This window comes from Salvelinus fontinalis, chromosome 16 (genome assembly GCF_029448725.1).
Source record: "Salvelinus fontinalis isolate EN_2023a chromosome 16, ASM2944872v1, whole genome shotgun sequence".
NCBI lineage: Eukaryota > Metazoa > Chordata > Actinopteri > Salmoniformes > Salmonidae > Salvelinus > Salvelinus fontinalis.
The window spans coordinates 42,319,283-42,337,843 of NC_074680.1; the positions used below are offsets into that span (position 1 = coordinate 42,319,283).

The following is an 18,561-nucleotide window of genomic DNA, read 5'->3' on the forward strand; positions in this document are numbered from 1 at the left end:
TTAGTCATTCTCACCTCCACTGCTGTTGTTCTGATGATGTGCAAAAACTCAGCCTTTTCACATTGTTACACGAACACACAACTGTATTTGTGAGTGAGAAATAGAAATGAGAGAGAAGAGAAAGAGAGAGAGCAAGAGAGAGAGAGAGAGAGAGAGAGCGCAAGAGAGAGAGCGAGAGAGCCAGAGAGACAGAGACAGAGAGCCAGAGAGAGAGAGACAGAGAGCCAGAGAGAAGAGAGCCAGAGAGACAGAGAGCCAGAGAGAAGAGAGCCAGAGTGAGAGAGTGAGAGAGACAGAGAGAAAGTGTGAGAGTGCGAAAGAGAGAGAGAGTCAGAGAGACAGAGAGAGAGAGAGACAGAGAGAGAGAGAAAATAAGAAAGAAAGAGAGAAGTATTTTTTTAAATGGACCCTAACAGATGGCCTATGAGAGTAAGGCTGAGTGGACAGACACACTGCATTCAGCTTGGTCTCAATCAGAATCTTGGCAGTGTTCCTGAATACTCCTGGAAAAGCGCTCGTCATCTGAGAATGGCTCCCGGCCCAAACAGTAATGAAGGTCGTGAGCAATAGTGCCCCTTTTTACGCATGGGTCAGCAGGTGTCAGTTAATCCCTTACCTTCCATCTGAGACCACTGACACGGTGGAGAGATCAGAGTCTTTCAAAGCCAGCCATAGACAAATTGTACGTACACTATGTAGGAGTTTACATCAAGTAAAATATAATCCTGTTCTATTGAGTCAACGTCCATGTCGATAACTATGACATCATTTAGAACAACAAGTTATGATAAGTGATGATCCTTCTAGACATTTGTAAACAACTAGTATTCATGGAGGGTACACTCACATCCTGTACCAACCTACTAGAAGCAGCTTGCTAACGAAAACATTGGTGCGTAAAAGTTTTGTATTCTAGCTTTATATTACACGTTTCATTTGGCGCTTCGGACCCTTAATTCCCTCTACTTTCTAAAGCCTAGAGCCTCTGGTGAAATAAGTAGTAGTATGTGCCCTTCCCTCCCCTGGTAAACGGTTGAGAGGTCAGCCGTAATAGCTAGGCAATCACAGAGTTTGTGATAGCGCTGCCAAGGATACATTAAGGATTAATACCTGCAAGCATTAAGAAAATATAAAGCACAGATGTTTGTCGCCGTTACCGCTGAACACCTTGGTCCATTTACCCGTCTTTAGATTGAATACGCTTTATAGTCCCCAAAGCGGCACATGAAAAAGTTGAACGTTTACAGTCTGCTACTGTAGATGGCTGTAAACGGCTGTTTATGTCAGAGAGGCATTAAATGTCTACCTTAAAAACACCAGGGAAAACAAAGACCAAGCATCCTTTGGAAGTATGGGATAAACAGTGACATTAAGCACTGAACTTTAACAGAGAGGTTTGATGCTTGAGACTGAGGGTGTCCTAAAATGGATACCGGACCTTATGTCAGATTAGGTTGGTCACTCGAAGTTCACGGGAAACATTTTAGGACAGCGGAATAATTTTTTTATTACATTTTTTATTTCACCTTTATTTAACTAGGTAAGCTAGTTGAGAACAAGTTCTCATTTACAACTGCGACCTGGCCTAATAAAGCAAAGCAGTGCGACACAAACAACAACACATGGAATCAACAAGCGTACAGTCAATAGCACAATAGAAAAAAAAGTATATATACAGTGTGTGCAAATGGCGTGAGGAGGTAGGCAATAAATAGACCATGGTAGCTAAGTAATTGCAATTTAGCAGATTAACACTGGAGTGATAGATGAGCAGATGGTGATGTGCAAGTAAAAATACTATTGTGCAAAAGAGCAGAAAATGAAATAAAAACAATATCAGGATGAGGTAGTTAGATTGGTTGGGCTATTTACAGATGGGATTGTACAGCTACAGCGATCGGTAAGCTGCTCAGATCGCTGATGTTTAAAGTTAGTGAGGGAAATATAAATCTCCAGCTTCAAAGATTTTTGCAGTTCGTTCCAGTCATTGGCAGCAGAGAACTGGAAGGAAAGGCGGCCAAAGGATGTGTTGGCTTTGGGGATGACCAGTGCGATACACCTGCTGGCATAGACTTATAGATAACGATTCAACACTTTTCTGTCTGTAATTTGAAAGAAAGTATAACCATGTTAGAAACAATTTGCTGGGTCTCGTTCCCTTAAACATCTGATAAGATCAACCAGTCTCTAACCCAACTATCACCTCTTCTCATATCCTAGACCTTTTTCAAACTGCAAATGAACCCAGAGAATCTAGGTCCTCCCATGTAGCAAACACTTTACATTATTATCATTTAGCAGACTCTTATCCAGAGACGTTCTTACAAAGTCACTACCCTAAGCCTTGTACAGTAGTAGTTTCAGCCCATCTAGTGTCAGCCCATCTAGTGTCAGCCCATCTAGTGTCAGCCCATCTAGTGTCAGCCCATCTAGTGTCAGCCCATCTAGTGTCAGGACATACAGTGTCAGCCCATCTAGTGTCTGCCCATCTAGTGTCAGCCCATCTAGTGTCAGCCCATCTAGTGTCAGCCCATCTAGTGTCAGGACATCCATTGTCAGCCCATCCAGTGTCAGGACATACAGTGTCAGCCCATCTAGTGTCAGCCCATCCAATGTCAGCCCATCTAGTGTCAGCCCATCCATTGTCAGCCCATCCATTGTCAGCCCATCCATTGTCAGCCCATCTAGTGTCATTCCATCTAGTGTCAACCCATCTAGTGTCAGCCCATCTAGTGTCAGCCCATCCATTGTCAGCCCATCTAGTGTCAGCCCATCTAGTGTCAGCCCATCTAGTGTCAGCCCATCCAGTGTCAGCCCATCTAGTGTCAGCCCATCTAGTGTCAGCCCATCCATTGTCAGCCCATCCATTGTCAGCCCATCCATTGTCAGCCCATCTAGTGTCATTCCATCTAGTGTCAACCCATCTAGTGTCATTCCATCTAGTGTCAACCCATCTAGTGTCATTCCATCTAGTGTCATTCCATCTAGTGTCAGCCCATCCAGTGTCAGCCCATCTAGTGTCAGCCCATCTAGTGTCAGCCCATCTAGTGTCAACCCATCTAGTGTCATTCCATCTAGTGTCATTCCATCTAGTGTCAGCCCATCCAGTGTCAGCCCATCTAGTGTCAGCCCATCTAGTGTCAGCCCATCTAGTGTCAGCCCATCTAGTGTCAGCCCATCTAGTGTCAGCCCATCTAGTGTCAGGACATACAGTGTCAGCCCATCTAGTGTCAGCCCATCTAGTGTCAGCCCATCTAGTGTCAGCCCATCTAGTGTCAGCCCATCTAGTGTCAGGACATCCATTGTCAGCCCATCCAGTGTCAGGACATACAGTGTCAGCCCATCTAGTGTCAGCCCATCCAATGTCAGCCCATCTAGTGTCAGCCCATCCATTGTCAGCCCATCCATTGTCAGCCCATCCATTGTCAGCCCATCTAGTGTCATTCCATCTAGTGTCAACCCATCTAGTGTCAGCCCATCTAGTGTCAGCCCATCCATTGTCAGCCCATCTAGTGTCAGCCCATCTAGTGTCAGCCCATCTAGTGTCAGCCCATCCAGTGTCAGCCCATCTAGTGTCAGCCCATCTAGTGTCAGCCCATCCATTGTCAGCCCATCCATTGTCAGCCCATCTAGTGTCAGCCCATCTAGTGTCAGCCCATCTAGTGTCAGCCCATCCATTGTCAGCCCATCTAGTGTCAGCCCATCTAGTGTCAGGACATCCATTGTCAGCCCATCCAGTGTCAGGACATACAGTGTCAGCCCATCTAGTGTCAGCCCATCCAATGTCAGCCCATCTAGTGTCAGCCCATCCATTGTCAGCCCATCCATTGTCAGCCCATCCATTGTCAGCCCATCTAGTGTCATTCCATCTAGTGTCAACCCATCTAGTGTCAGCCCATCTAGTGTCAGCCCATCCATTGTCAGCCCATCTAGTGTCAGCCCATCTAGTGTCAGCCCATCTAGTGTCAGCCCATCCAGTGTCAGCCCATCTAGTGTCAGCCCATCTAGTGTCAGCCCATCCATTGTCAGCCCATCCATTGTCAGCCCATCTAGTGTCAGCCCATCTAGTGTCAGCCCATCTAGTGTCAGCCCATCCATTGTCAGCCCATCTAGTGTCAGCCCATCTAGTGTCAGCCCATCTAGTGTCAGCCCATCCAGTGTCAGCCCATCCATTGTCAGCCCATCCATTGTCAGCCCATCCATTGTCAGCCCATCCATTGTCAGCCCATCCATCTAGTGTCAGTCCATCTAGTGTCAGCCCATCCAGTGTCAGCCCATCCATTGTCAGCCCATCCATTGTCAGCCCATCTAGTGTCAGCCCATCTAGTGTCAGCCCATCCATTGTCAGCCCATCCATTGTCAGCCCATCTAGTGTCATTCCATCTAGTGTCAACCCATCTAGTGTCATTCCATCTAGTGTCAACCCATCTAGTGTCATTCCATCTAGTGTCATTCCATCTAGTGTCAGCCCATCCAGTGTCAGCCCATCTAGTGTCAGCCCATCTAGTGTCAGCCCATCTAGTGTCAGCCCATCTAGTGTCAACCCATCTAGTGTCATTCCATCTAGTGTCATTCCATCTAGTGTCAGCCCATCCAGTGTCAGCCCATCTAGTGTCAGCCCATCTAGTGTCAGCCCATCTAGTGTCAGCCCATCTAGTGTCAGCCCATCTAGTGTCAGCCCATCTAGTGTCAGCCCATCTAGTGTCAGCCCATCTAGTGTCAGCCCATCTAGTGTCAGCCCATCTAGTGTCAACCCATCTAGTGTCATTCCATCTAGTGTCATTCCATCTAGTGTCAGCCCATCCAGTGTCAGCCCATCCAGTGTCAGCCCATCTAGTGTCAGCCCATCTAGTGTCAGCCCATCTAGTGTCAGCCCATCTAGTGTCAGGACATCCAGTGTCAGCCCATCTAGTGTCAGCCCATCTAGTGTCAGCCCATCTAGTGTCAGCCCATCTAGTGTCATGGCTGTCTATTACCTTATGAAGGGGTCACTGAGTGACTGAGAAATCAGTGAGCGCATCAACAACACAAAGGACTGGCCATTCATTTATGTGCCTACTTTGGCCGATTGTCACAGTATAGAAGTCCTTGATTCAGGCACATACTCTCAAACATTTGAAGTGTCATTTCAAGTTCCCCAGTGCTCTGCCCTAAGAAGCAATTAGATTGTAAATTATCCCATGTTAGTTATTGGGGACAAATTTGTCTCGACTTTTGTGGATTGAGTTGATCAGTCCTTGGTTCCAAATATTGGGGAAGATGCATGAACTGAGGATTATATTAAAGAGTTTAAGTTTAGCCAAATGGAATTTGTGGTCTGTATATTTTATCATTACATACCTATTTGGGTTGGAGGGTTTGTACTTTGTCCTGTAGTTCATTCAATGTAATTGTAGAATCCAGTACCTTCTGATTTGCAATTTACCATGTATATATGTTTGCTGTTTGTTCTTTGTTTTACAGTGCCTTGTGAAAGTATTTTTCCTATTTTGTTGCCTTACAACCTGGAATTAAAATATATTTTTGTGGGGTTGGTATCAATTGATTTACACAACATGCCTACCACTTTGAAGATGCAAAATCTTTTTTGTGAAAAAACAAGAAATAAGACAAAAAAAATGAAAATGTAAAACTTGAGAGTGCATAACTATTCATCCCCCCAAAAGTCAATACTTTGTAGAGCCACCTGATGCAGAAATTACAGCTGCAAGTCTCTTGAGATATGTCTCTATAAGCTTGGCACATCTAGCCACTGGGATTTTTGCCATTCTTCAAGTCAAAATTGCTAAAGCATCAAGTTGGATGTGTTCTTACTGGTGAATAGCAAACTTTAAGTCATACCACCGATTCTTAATTGGATTGAGGTCTGGGATTTGACTAGGCCATTTCAAGACATTTAAATGTTTCCCAATAAACTTCTTTGATATAGGGGGCAGCATTTTCACTTTTGGATGAATTGTGTGCCCATGGTGAACTGCCTCCTACTCTGTCCAAGATGCTAATATATGCATATTATTATTATTATTGGATATAAAACACTCTGGAGTTTCTAAAACTGTTTGAATGATGTCTGTGAGTATAACATAACTCATATGGCAGGCAAAAACCTGAGAAAAAATCCAAACAGGAAGTGAGAATTCTGAGACTGGTCAATGTTCAACTCATCGCCTATTTAATTCCCTGTAAGATATGGATCTGTTTGCACTTCCTACGCCTTCCACTAGATGTCAATAGTCTGTAGAACGTGGAATGAATGCTGTGTTGTGGGGCCGGATGAGATGGGAATGAGTCAGTGGTCTGGCAGATTGCCAGTTCCTGGTCATGTGCTTTCCTCATGATATCGCCTTGCGTTCCATAACTTTAACAGACACAAAGGAATGCTCCGGTTGGAACGTTATTGGATATATATGATAACAGCATCCTGAAGATTGATTCTCTACTAAGTTTGACCAGTTTATTCGACCTGTAATATAACTTTTTGAAGTTTTCGTCCGAGTTCGCCTGCATCTGGGCGAGCATTTGGACAAGTGCACTAAACATGCTAGCAAAAGTAGCTACTTAGACATAAGTAATGGACATTATCGAACAAAACATGGGAGTGCATTCTGATGAAGATGATCAAAGGTAAGGGAATATTTATGATGTCATTTCGTATTTCTGTTGACTCCAACATGGCGGAGAAATGTTGTTATTTTTGAGCGCCGTCTCAGATTATTGCATGGTGTGCTTTGTTTTTTTGAAATTCGACACAACGGTTGCATTAAGAACAATTGTATCTTTAATTCTGTGTAAAACATGTATCTTTCATCAAAGTTTATGATGAGTATTTCTGTTATTTGACGTGGCTCTGCAATTTCTCCGGATATTTTGGAGGCATTTCTGAACATGGCGCCAATGTAAACCGAGATTTGTGGATATAAATATGCACATTATCGATCAAAACATACATGTATTGTGTAACATGATGCCCTATGAGTGTCATCTGATGAAGATCATCGAAGGTTAATGATTCATTTTATCTCTATTTCTGCTTTTTGTGGCTACTATCTTTTGCTGGGAAAATGGCTGTGTTTGTCTGTGGCTATGTACTGAGCTAACATAATCGTTTGGTGTGCTTACGCCGTAAATCCTTTTTGAAATCAGACATGTTGGCTGGATTCACAACATGTGTAGCTTTAATTTGGTATCTTTCATGTGTTATTTCATGAAAGATTGATTTTTGTAGTAATATACTTGAATTTGGCGCGCTACATTTTTTCTGGCTTTTGGCCAAGTGGGACGCTACCGTTCGACATATCCCAGAGAAGTTAATCGAGTGTTGCTTTAGCAGTAGGCTTAGGGTCATTGTCCTGCTGGAAGGTGAACCTCCATCCCAGTCTCAAATCTCAAGAAGACTGAACCTCAAGAACGTCCCTGTATTTAGCACCATCCATCATTCCTTCAAATCTGACTAATTTCCAAGTTCCTGCCGATGAAAAACATCCCCACAACATGATGCTGCCACCACCATGCTTCACTGTGGGGATGGTGTTCTCAAGGTGTTGGTTTTGTGCAAAAAAAAATCCTTGATGGAAAAAAAGTAAATTTTTGTATTATCTAAACAGAGTACCTTCTTCCATATGTTTGGGGTCTCCCACATGCCATTTGGCTGTCATGTGTCATGCCCACGACATTCTTTACATTGGCGAAGACCAAATGTGTTTGCTTATTTTTTTCTTTAAGCAATGGCTTTTTTTCTGGCCACTCTTCCGTAAAGCCCAGCTCTGTGGAGTGTATGGCTTAAAGTGGTCCTATGGACAGATACTACAATCTCCGCCTTGGAGTTTTGCAGCTCCTTCAAGGTTATCTTTGGTCACTTGTTGCCTCTCTGATTAATGCCCTCCTTGCCTGGTCTATGAGTTTTGGTGGGCGGCCCTCTCTTGGCAGGTTTGTTGTAGGGCCATATTTTTTCCATATTTAATAATGGATTTAATGATGTTCTGTGGGATGTTCAAAGTTTCTGATATTTATTTACAACCCAACCCTGATCTGTACTTCTCCACAACTTTGTTGGTGACCTGTTTGGAGAGCTCCTTGGTCTTTATGGTGCCACTTGCTTGGTGGTGCCCCTTGCTTAGTGGTGTTGCAGACTCTGGGGCCCTTCAGAACAGGTGTATATATACTGAAATCATGTGACAGATCATGTGACACTTAGATTGCACACAGGTGTACTTTGTTTAACTAATTATGTAACTGAAGGTAATTGGTTGCACCAGATCTTATTTAGGGACTTCGTAGCAAAGGGGGTGAATACATATACATTCACCCATTTATCCATTAAAAAAAATATAATAATAAGTTATTTTTTACATTTCACTTCACCATTATGGACTATTTTGTGTATGTCCATTACATGAAATCCAAACAAAAATCTGTTTTTGAAAATAAGACAAATAATAATTATAAAAGTTGTAACGGCCGTCCCTCGGTGAGTGAGTAGACCAAGGCGCAGCGGGTGATGAACACATAATGTTTATTTGACAAGACGGAAAAACACAAAACGAAATACACTTGAATGAATTACAAAATAACAAAACGAACTAGACAGACCTAAACTATGAACTTACATGAAACGAAGAACACATAAACAGGAACGACCGAGACGAGACAGTACCGTGTGGTGCAAAATACACAGACACAGCGACAATCACCCACAAACAAACAGTGAGAACAACCTACCTTAATATGACTCTCAATTAGAGGAAAACGCAAAACACCTGCCTCTAATTAAGAGCCATACCAGGCAACCCAAAACCAACATAGAAACAGAAAACATAGACTGCCCACCCAAAACTCACGCCCTGACCATCACACACATACAAAAACAACAGAAAACAGGTCAGGAACGTGACAGAACCCCCCCCCTCAAGGTGCGAACGCCGGGCGCACCAGCACAAAGTCCAGGGGAGGGTCTGGGTGGGCATCTGACCACGGTGGTGGCTCAGGCTCCGGACGCTGTCCCCACACCACCATAGTCACTCCCCGCTTCTGTATCCCCCTCCCAATGACCACCCTCCAACTAAAACCACCTAAATGAAGGGGCAGCACCGGGATAAGGACCAGCACCGGGATAAGGGGCAGCACCGGGATAAGGGGCGGCAGGTCCTGGCTGAGGGACTCTGGCAGGTCCGGGCTGAGGGACTCTGGCAGGTCCGGGCTGAGGGACTCTGGCAGGTCCGGGCTGAGGGACTCTGGCAGGTCCGGGCTGAGGGACTCTGGCAGGTCCGGGCTGGGTGGCAGCTCCGGACTGTAGGGCAGCGCCGGACTGTAGGGCAGCTCCGGACTGTAGGGCAGCTCATGACTGTAGGGCAGCTCATGACTGTAGGGCAGCTCATGACTGTAGGGCAGCTCATGACTGTAGGGCAGCTCATGACTGTAGGGCAGCTCATGACTGTAAGGCAGCTCATGACTGTAGGGCAGCTCATGACTGTAGGGCAGCTAATGACTGTAGGGCAGCTCATGACTGTAGGGCAGCTCATGACTGTAGGGCAGCTCATGACTGTAGGGCAGCTCATGACTGTAGGGAAGCTCATGACTGTAGGGCAGCTCATGACTGTAAGGCAGCTCATGACTGTAGGGCAGCTCATGACTGTAAGGCAGCTCATGACTGTAGGGCAGCTCATGACTGTAGGACAGCTCCTGACTGTAGGGCAGCTCCTGACTGGCTGGCGGCTCTGGCAGCTCCTGACTGGCTGGCGGCTCTGGCAGCTCCTGACTGGCTGGCGGCTCTGGCAGCTCCTGACTGGCTGGCGGCTCTGGCAGCTCCTGACTGGCTGGCGGCTCTGGCAGCTCCTGACTGGCTGGCGGCTTTGGCGGCTCCTGACTGGCTGGCGGCTTTGGCGGCTCCTGACTGGCTGGCGGCTCTGGCGGCTCCTGACTGGCTGGTGGCTCTAGCGGCTCCTGACTGACGGACGGCTCTAATGGCTCGGGACAGACGGGCGGCTCTAATGGCTCGTGGCAGACGGATGGCTCAGAAGGCGCTGTGCAGACGGATGGCTCAGAAGGCGCTGGGCAGAAGGATGGCTCAGAAGGCTCTGGGCAGACGGATGGCTCAGACGGCGCTGGGCAGACGGATGGCTCAAACGGCGCTGGGCAGACGGATGGCTCAAACGGCGCTGGGCAGACAGATGACTCAGACGGCGCTGGGCAGACAGATGGCTCAGATGGCGCTGGGCAGACAGATGGCTCAGACGGCGCTGGGCAGACAGATGGCTCAGACGGCGCTGGGCAGACAGATGGCTCAGACGGCGCTGGGCAGACAGATGGCTCAGACGGCGCTGGGCAGACAGATGACTCAGACGGAGCTGGGCAGACAGGCAGTGCAGAAGGCGTTGGGCAGACAGATGGCTCAGACGGAGCTGGGCAGACAGGCAGTGCAGAAGGCGTTGGGCAGACGGCCGACTCTGCCCTGCTGAGGCGCACAGTAGGCCTGGTGCGTGGTGCCGGAACTGGGGGTACCGGGATGACGGCACGCACTTCAAGGCTAGTGCGGGGAGCAGGGACAGGGCACACTGACCTCTCGAAGCGCACTATAGGCCTGGTGCGTGGTACCGGAACTGGAGGTACCGGGCTGAGGGCGCGCACCTCAGGGCGAGTGCGGGGAGAAGGAACAGTGCGTACAGGGCTCTGGAGACGCACAGATGGCTTAGTGCGTGGTGCCGGAACTGGTGGTACTGGGCTGGAGACACGCACCATCGGGAGAGTGCGTGGAGGAGGAACAGGGCTCTGGAGACGCACAGGTGGCTTAGTGCGTGGTGCCGGAACTGGTGGTACTGGGCTGGGGCGAGGAGGTAGCGCCGGAAATACCGGACCGTGTAGGCGTACTGGCTCCCTTGAGCACTGAGCCTGCCCAACCTTACCTGGTTGAATGCTCCCCGTAGCCCGTCCAGTGCGGGGGGTGGAATAACCCGCACTGGGCTGTGTTGGCGAACCGGGGACACCATGCGTAAGGCTGGTGCCATGTAAGCCGGCCCAAGGAGACTTACTGGTGGCCAGATATGTAGGGCCGGCTTCATGACATTTGGCTGAATGCCCAATCTAGCCCTACCAGTGCGGGGAGGTGGAATAACCCGCACTGGGCTATGCACCCATACAGGAGACACCGTGCGCTCTACTGCGTAACATGGTGTCTGCCCGTACTCCCACTCTCCACGGTTAGCCTGGGAAGTGGGCGCAGGTCTCCTACCTGCCCTCGGCCCACTACCTCTTAGCCCCCTTCCCCAAGAAATTTTTGGGTAGTACTCACGGGCTTTTCGGGCTTCCGTGCTAGACGTGTCCCCTCATAACGCCGGTTCCTCTCTCCGGTTTCCTCCGCTCTCCGAGCTGCCTCCAGTTGTTCCCATGGGAGGCGATCCTTTCCAGCCAGAATCTCCTCCCATGTGTAGCAACCCTTTCCGTCCAAAACATCCTCCCATGTCCATTCATCCTTCTTGCGCTGTCGTTGCTGTCCGTTAACCCGCAGCTTGATCTGGGTTTGGTGGGTGATTCTGTAACGGCCGTCCCTCGGTGAGTGAGTAGACCAAGGCGCAGCGGGTGATGAACACATAATGTTTATTTGACAAGACGGAAAAACACGAAAGGAAATACACTTGAATGATAAACAAAATAACAAAACGAACTAGACAGACCTAAACTATGAACTTACATGAAACGAGGAACACATAAACAGGAACGTGACAGAACGAACGAGACGAGACAGTACCGTGTGGTGCAAAATACACAGACACAGCGACAATCACCCACAAACAAACAGTGAGAACAACCTACCTTAATATGACTCTCAATTAGAGGAAAACGCAAAACACCTGCCTCTAATTAAGAGCCATACCAGGCAACCCAAAACCAACATAGAAACAGAAAACATAGACTGCCCACCCAAAACTCACGCCCTGACCATCACACACATACAAAAACAACAGAAAACAGGTCAGGAACGTGACAAAAGTAAGAAAATAATGTCATAAAATGTTGTTTACCTATTACTTTTCAAATGTAAAAACAATTTCAGGTTGTAATGCAACAAAATAGGAAAAATGCCAAGGGAGTGAATACTTTTGCAATTCATTGTATCAAATCAAATCAAATGTATTCATAAACCCCTTCTTACATCAGCTGATATCTCAAAGTGCTGTACAGAAACCCAGCCTAAAACCACAAATAGCAAGCAATGCAGGGGTAGAAGCACAGTGGCTAGGAAAAACTCCCTAGAATGGCCAGAACATAGAAAAAAAACCTAGAGAGGAACCAGGTTATGAGGGGACGCCAGTCCTCTTATGGCTGTGCCGGGTGGAGATTATAACAGAACATGGCCAAGATGTATTGCCAAAAAGATTGGAGAAGTGGTTTATCCATACTTTTTTTGTTTTGGATAGATAACTCTATGTGATTTTGTCATTTAACCTGTTGGGGATGGGGGCGCTGTTTAGACTATTTATGCTAATTTGGTAATTTTTGAAACGGCTTCCCACAAAATCCTTGATCGTACAATATGCATATTATTATTATTATTGGATAGAAAACAGTCTATAGTTTCTATAGGAGTTGAAATTTTGTCTCTAAGTGGAACAGAGCCCATTCTACAGCAATTTCCCTGACATGGATTCAGATTTCAGAAATGTTGGCCACTGTTCTGAAGTCAGTTAAAACGGCACTGATATTGCTATGACTATACGGACACTTCTTACGTCTTCCCCTGGATGCCTTTACGTGATGACGATTCCAATGGGGTCGATTGCGCGTTCACAGGCCCCACAAATGAAAAAACCGTGAAGCTAGTCATTCTTTTGGAGCTGCGTCATGCGCCTAGAGGACACCGGCCCGCTCCTGTTCCAAGCATTAGTGAAGGGGGTAATATTACTCGGGTCATGTTTCTACTCGTTATGGGAGTTAAAAACATCATAAGGTAGTTAATTTAAAGCGTTTTATAGCAATTTATATCCGTTTAGTGCGATTTTGGGACATTTATTTTTGCAACGATGTGAATAGTTGGGCACGCTTTTCAGTTCATCCCGAACGCAGTAGGCATTTCCACATGGCAAGAGGACAGCTTTCCACCAAAAGACGATTGCTCTCAAGAAAGGATCCTTTGCCCAAGATACTGATGGAAGAACAGCTCAAGGTAGGACATTTTTATTATGATAAATCGTGTTTCTGTCGAAACATTTTAGTGGCTTAGGACGCCATGTTTTATGACGTAGCTTCGCTAGGCGCAAACTGTATTGAAAAGTAAGGATAAATTAAAAAATGTTATTCCGCAATTGTATTAAGAATTAAATTGTCTATCAATCCCTGTCCACCCTATATTTTTTAGTCACGTTTATGAGTATTTATGTATAAGAGTAGATCACTGTCTAAGTGGCGCAAGGACTTTTTCTTTACCAGCTTGTCTACATTTCACATTGTCTAACCATGATTTTGGTGGCTAAATATAAACATTTGCGATCAAACTCTATATGGAATGTGTAATATGATGTTACAGGAGTGTCATCGGAAGAATTCTGAGAAGGTTAGTGAAAAAATTAATATCTTTTGGCGATGTTGACTTTTATCGCTCACTTTGGCTAGAATCAATGCTGGGCTGCTATGTGCTATGTGCTACGCTAATATAACGATTTATTGTGTTTTCGCTGTAAGACACTTAGAAAATCTGAAATATTGTCTGTATTCACAGGATCTGTGTCTTTCGATTCGTGTATGCTGTGTATTTTTACGAAATGTTTGATGATTAGTAAGTAGGTAAACACGTTGCTCTAAGTAGTTTTTCTATTCCATTTGTGACGGTGGGTGCAATTGTAACCTATGCCATCTACCTGAAATATGCACTTTTTTCTAACAAAACCTATCCCATACCATAAATATGTTATCAGACTGTCATCTAATGAGTTTTTTTGTTGATTAGGGGCTATAAATATCTTAGTTTAGCCGAATTGGTGATGGCTACTGGTGTTGGTGGACAAATAAAAGATGGTGGATTATGCTAATGTGTTTTTAGGTAATAGATGTACATCTTTACATATTGTGTCTTCCCTGTAAAACATTTTAAAAATCGGACATGTTGACTGGATTCACAAGATCTGTGTCTTTCATTAGCTGTATTGGACTTTAATTTGTGAAAGTTAAATATTTAAAAAAAATATTTTTTTTGAATTTCGCGGCACTGGTTTTTCAGTGGGGGGGGGGGGGGGGGGGGGTGCCGCTAGCGCCACGCTGATCCTAGACAGGTTAACAGCAGACTCATACATTTCCTTAGTGAAAACAATGTACTGAGCAAATATCAAATTGGCTTTTTGCCAAATTACCGTATGACAGACCACATATTCACCCTGCACACCCCAATTGGGAAACAAAGCAAAACAAAGTATTCTCTTCCTTTGTTGATTTCAATAAAGCTTTTGACTCAAATTGGCATGAGGGTCTGCTATACAAATAGATGGAAAGCGGTGTTTGGGGAAAAGCATATGACATTAAGAAATCCATGTACACAAACAACAAGTGTGCAACTAAAATTGGCAAAAAACACACACATTTCTTTTCACAGGGCCGTGGGGTGAGACATGGATAAAGCTTGAGGCAAACCCTCTTCAACATATATATCAACGAATTGGCGAGGGCACGAGAACAGTCTGCAGCACCTGGCCTCACCCTACTAGAATCTGAAGTCAAATGTCTACTGTTTGCTGACGATCTGGTGCTTCTGTCACCAACCTAGGAGGGCCTACAGCAGCACCTAAATCTACTGCACAGATTCTGTCAGACCTGGGCCCTGACAATACATCTCAGTAAGACAAAAATAATGGTGTTCCAAAAAAAGTAAAGTTGCCACGACCACAAATACAAATTCCATCTAGACACCGTTGCCCTAGAGCACACAAAAAACTATACCTACCTCGGCCTAAACATCAGCACCACAGGTAACTTCCACAGTGCTGTGAACGATCAGAGAGACAAGGCAAAAGGAAAATAAAATTCGACATCCCAATAGGGATCTGGCTAAAAAGACTTGAGTAAGTCATAGAACCCATTGCCCTTTAAGGTTGTGAGGACTGGGTTCCGCTCACCAACCAAGAACACCAAATTGAGACTCTGCATTCACAATTCTGCAAAAACATCCTCTGTGTACAACGTAAAACACCAAATAATGCATGCAGAGCAGAATTTGGCCGATACCCGCTATTTACCAAAATCCAGAAAAGAGCCGTTCATTCGACAACCAACTAAAAGGAATTGATTCCCAAACCTTCCATAACAAAGCCATCACCTACAGAGAGATTAACCTAGAGAAGAGTCCCCTAAGCAAGCCTGTCCTGGGTCTCTGTTCACAAACACAAACAGACTCCACAGAGCCCCAGGACAGCAACAGCAACATAATTAGACCCAACCAAATGATGAGAAAACAAAAATATATTTACTTGACACAATGGAAAGAATTGACCAAAAAACTAAGCAAACTAGAATGCTATTTGGCCCTAAACAGAGAATACACAGTGGCAGAATACCTGACCACTGTGACTGACTCACAATTATGGAAAGCTTTGACTATGTACAGACTCAGTGAGCATATCCTTGCTATTGAGAGAGGCCGCCTTAGGCAGACCTGGCTCTAAAGAGAAGACAGGCTATGTGCTCACTGCCAACAAAATGAGGTGGAAACTGAGCTGCACTTCCTAACCTCCTGCCCAATGTATGACCATATTAGAGACACGTATTTCCCTCAGATTACACAGATCCACAAAGAATTTGAAAACAAATCCAATCTTGATAAACTCCCATATCTATTGGGTGAAATACCACAGTGTGCCATCTCATCAGCAAGATTTTTGACATGTTACCACAAGAAAAAGGCAACCAGTGAAGAACAAACACCATTGTAAATGAAAGCCATTTTTATGTGTATTTATTTTCCCTTTTCTAGTGTAACTATTTGCATTTCATTACAACACTCTATAAGGACATTTGAAATGTTGTTATTCTTTTGGAACTTCTGTGAATGTAATGTTTACTGTTCATTTTTTAAAGTTAATTTCACTTTCTATTTCACTTGCTTCTGCAATGTAAACATATGTTTCCCGTTCCAATACATCCCTTTGAATTGAATTGAGAGAGAAAGAGAGAAAGCGAGAGAGAAAGAGAGAGAGAGAGGGAGAGAGAGAGCAAATAAAGTGATTTGACTCCTGTTCCCACCAGAGTCCATGTCTGTGTTGAAGTAATGAGGACACATGGAGCATTTAATGTGAGTGATACTGACAGGCCTCCGAGACGATGAGGCCACACTGCTCCACTCAGTGTGTTTCTGTGTGTGTGTGTGTGTGTGTGTGTGTGTGTGTGTGTGTGTGTGTGTGTGTGTGTGTGTGTGTGTGTGTGTGTGTGTGTGTGTGTGTGTGTGTGTGTGTGTGTGTGTGTGTGTGTGTGTAGAGAGAGAGAGAGAGAGAGAGAGAGAGAGAGAGAGAGAGAGAGAGAGAGAGAGAGAGAGAGAGAGAGAGAGAGAGAGAGAGAGAGAGAGAGAGAGAGAGAGAGAGAGAGAGAGAGAGAGAGAGAGAGAGAGAGAGAGAGGAGAGAGAGAGAGAGAGAGAGAGAGAGAGAGAGAGAGAGAGAGAGAGAGAGAGAGAGAGAGAGAGAGAGAGAGAGAGGATGCCGCTTGCAATGCCAGGGTTGTGGGTTAGATTCCCAACGGGAGACCACTACAAAAAAAGTATGAAAATGTATGCACTCACTTATGTAGAAGAAAGTGAGAAATGTATTTTTAAAAGGAACACTGCACTGTTACTGTACTCAACACAGGAAGACAACAAGGAGACATCAAGTGCCAAATGAGATGTTTCCAAGGGGGATACTAATGGTATATTCTACAGCATTTTTCCTTGTGTTGGCAGGGAGAGCTGTAAGATACGTTTTTAACCAGTAGTCGCAGGCTCATTTGCCCAAGTCTTGGTAAACATTCTTGATCATTCCACTATTGTCATAGTCATACTGATACTTGTCAAACCATTTCATATAAGAGCACAACTTTAGTAAGTAAGGCAGAGGGAGGGAGGGAGGGAGGGAGGGAACACCATGAGTACTCTGACAGCTTTTCCTACCTCTAAATAAACCAACTGTTGAGGCATCACGAACAGTCCTGAGAAGCGATAGCTCCATTGCAAAACCCAGGGAGCCTGAAGTCGATTCCAATCCAATGTCTATCTTCATTCAATCACAAAACAGCTGGAGAGCTTAGTTGGGTTAAATCAGAATTCCACTCCAAAGAACTGCTTATGGTCCCTAAAGCAAAGTCTGAAGTCCTTATATCACAGCCTGGCCTAATACATGGGCTGATAGAGAAGAGGGAGAAGACAGCCTAACACAGGACCTTCAGGAAATGTGAAAGGTGACTTGTAACTCAGTGGATACTGAACGTTGGCTACACAATACAATATATATCATATTATAGTATCTATAACACCAAGCATTCTGAAAGTTGACGAGACAATACCATATATATGATATTATAGTATATGTAAAACCAATCATTTTTTAAGTTGACTAGACAATATAAAAAATTATATTACACTTTTAGAAAAAAAAGGGTTGCAACAGGGTTCTCCGCCTGTCCCAATAGGAGCACCCATTTTGGTTCCAGGGAAGGGTTCTACATGGAACCGAAAAAGGTTCTACCTGGAACCAAACAGGGGTTCTTCAAAGGGCTGTCCTATCGAGACAGCCAAATTACCCTTCTATGTGCTAGATAGCAGCTTATTTTCCAAGAGTGGACAGTATCACTAAAACTAAGCATTCTGACTTATTGTATTCATCACAGTGATCCTCGAAGAGATGCTGGAGATCATTCACATTTCCTGTCTGTTAGGCAGGGTTTACACAGGCAGCCCCATTTTGATATTTGGATCAGATCGTTTTCCAATAACTGGGCAAAAGATCAGAATGGGGCTGCATGTGTAAACACAGCCTAATAGGCCTTTAAGCTGCCAAAAGGCCTTTATTGTGCCTTAATTGCAAACATAGCGTAGCGAATTTAACCCAACAATTAGCGACTTCGCCAAGAGGTCCGGATCTCATCGTGTAACGGTTAAGCTATTGGTTAGGTTTGACAGTCACTGTGCTTGTAGTCTAATGACAATGGAGCATTTACAAGCTTGAAATAGCTGAACGAGAAACAGTATAGCGGAGAACAGAAGGAGTAGTACTGGTGTGGACGCCGTATTCCAGGGTGGTCTCTGGGAAGGAGTAGTACTGGTGTGGAAGCCGTATTCCAGGGTGGTCTCTGGGAAGGAGTAGTACTGGTGTGGTGAAACCATACAGGTGAAACCATGCAGGTGTGTGTGGGGGGGGGGGGTGCAGCACAGGTGAAACCATGCAGGTGTGTGGGGGGGGGGGGGGGGGGGGCGCAGCACAGGTGAAACCATGCAGGTGTGTGTGTGGGGGGGTGGCGCAGCACAGGTGAAACCATGCAGGTGTGTGTGTGGGGTGGGGGGGTTGGCGCAGCACAGGTGAAACCATGCAGGTGTGTGTGTGGGGGGGTGGCGCAGCACA

General features: G+C 45.5%; 1 protein-coding gene across 1 annotated transcript in view; it reads right to left on the reverse strand.

The window, feature by feature from the left end:
- LOC129813206 (neurexin-3a-like) overlaps nt 1-18,561 on the reverse strand; it is a 789,442-nt gene that overhangs the window by 101,012 nt on the left and 669,869 nt on the right. The window lies entirely within an intron of this gene.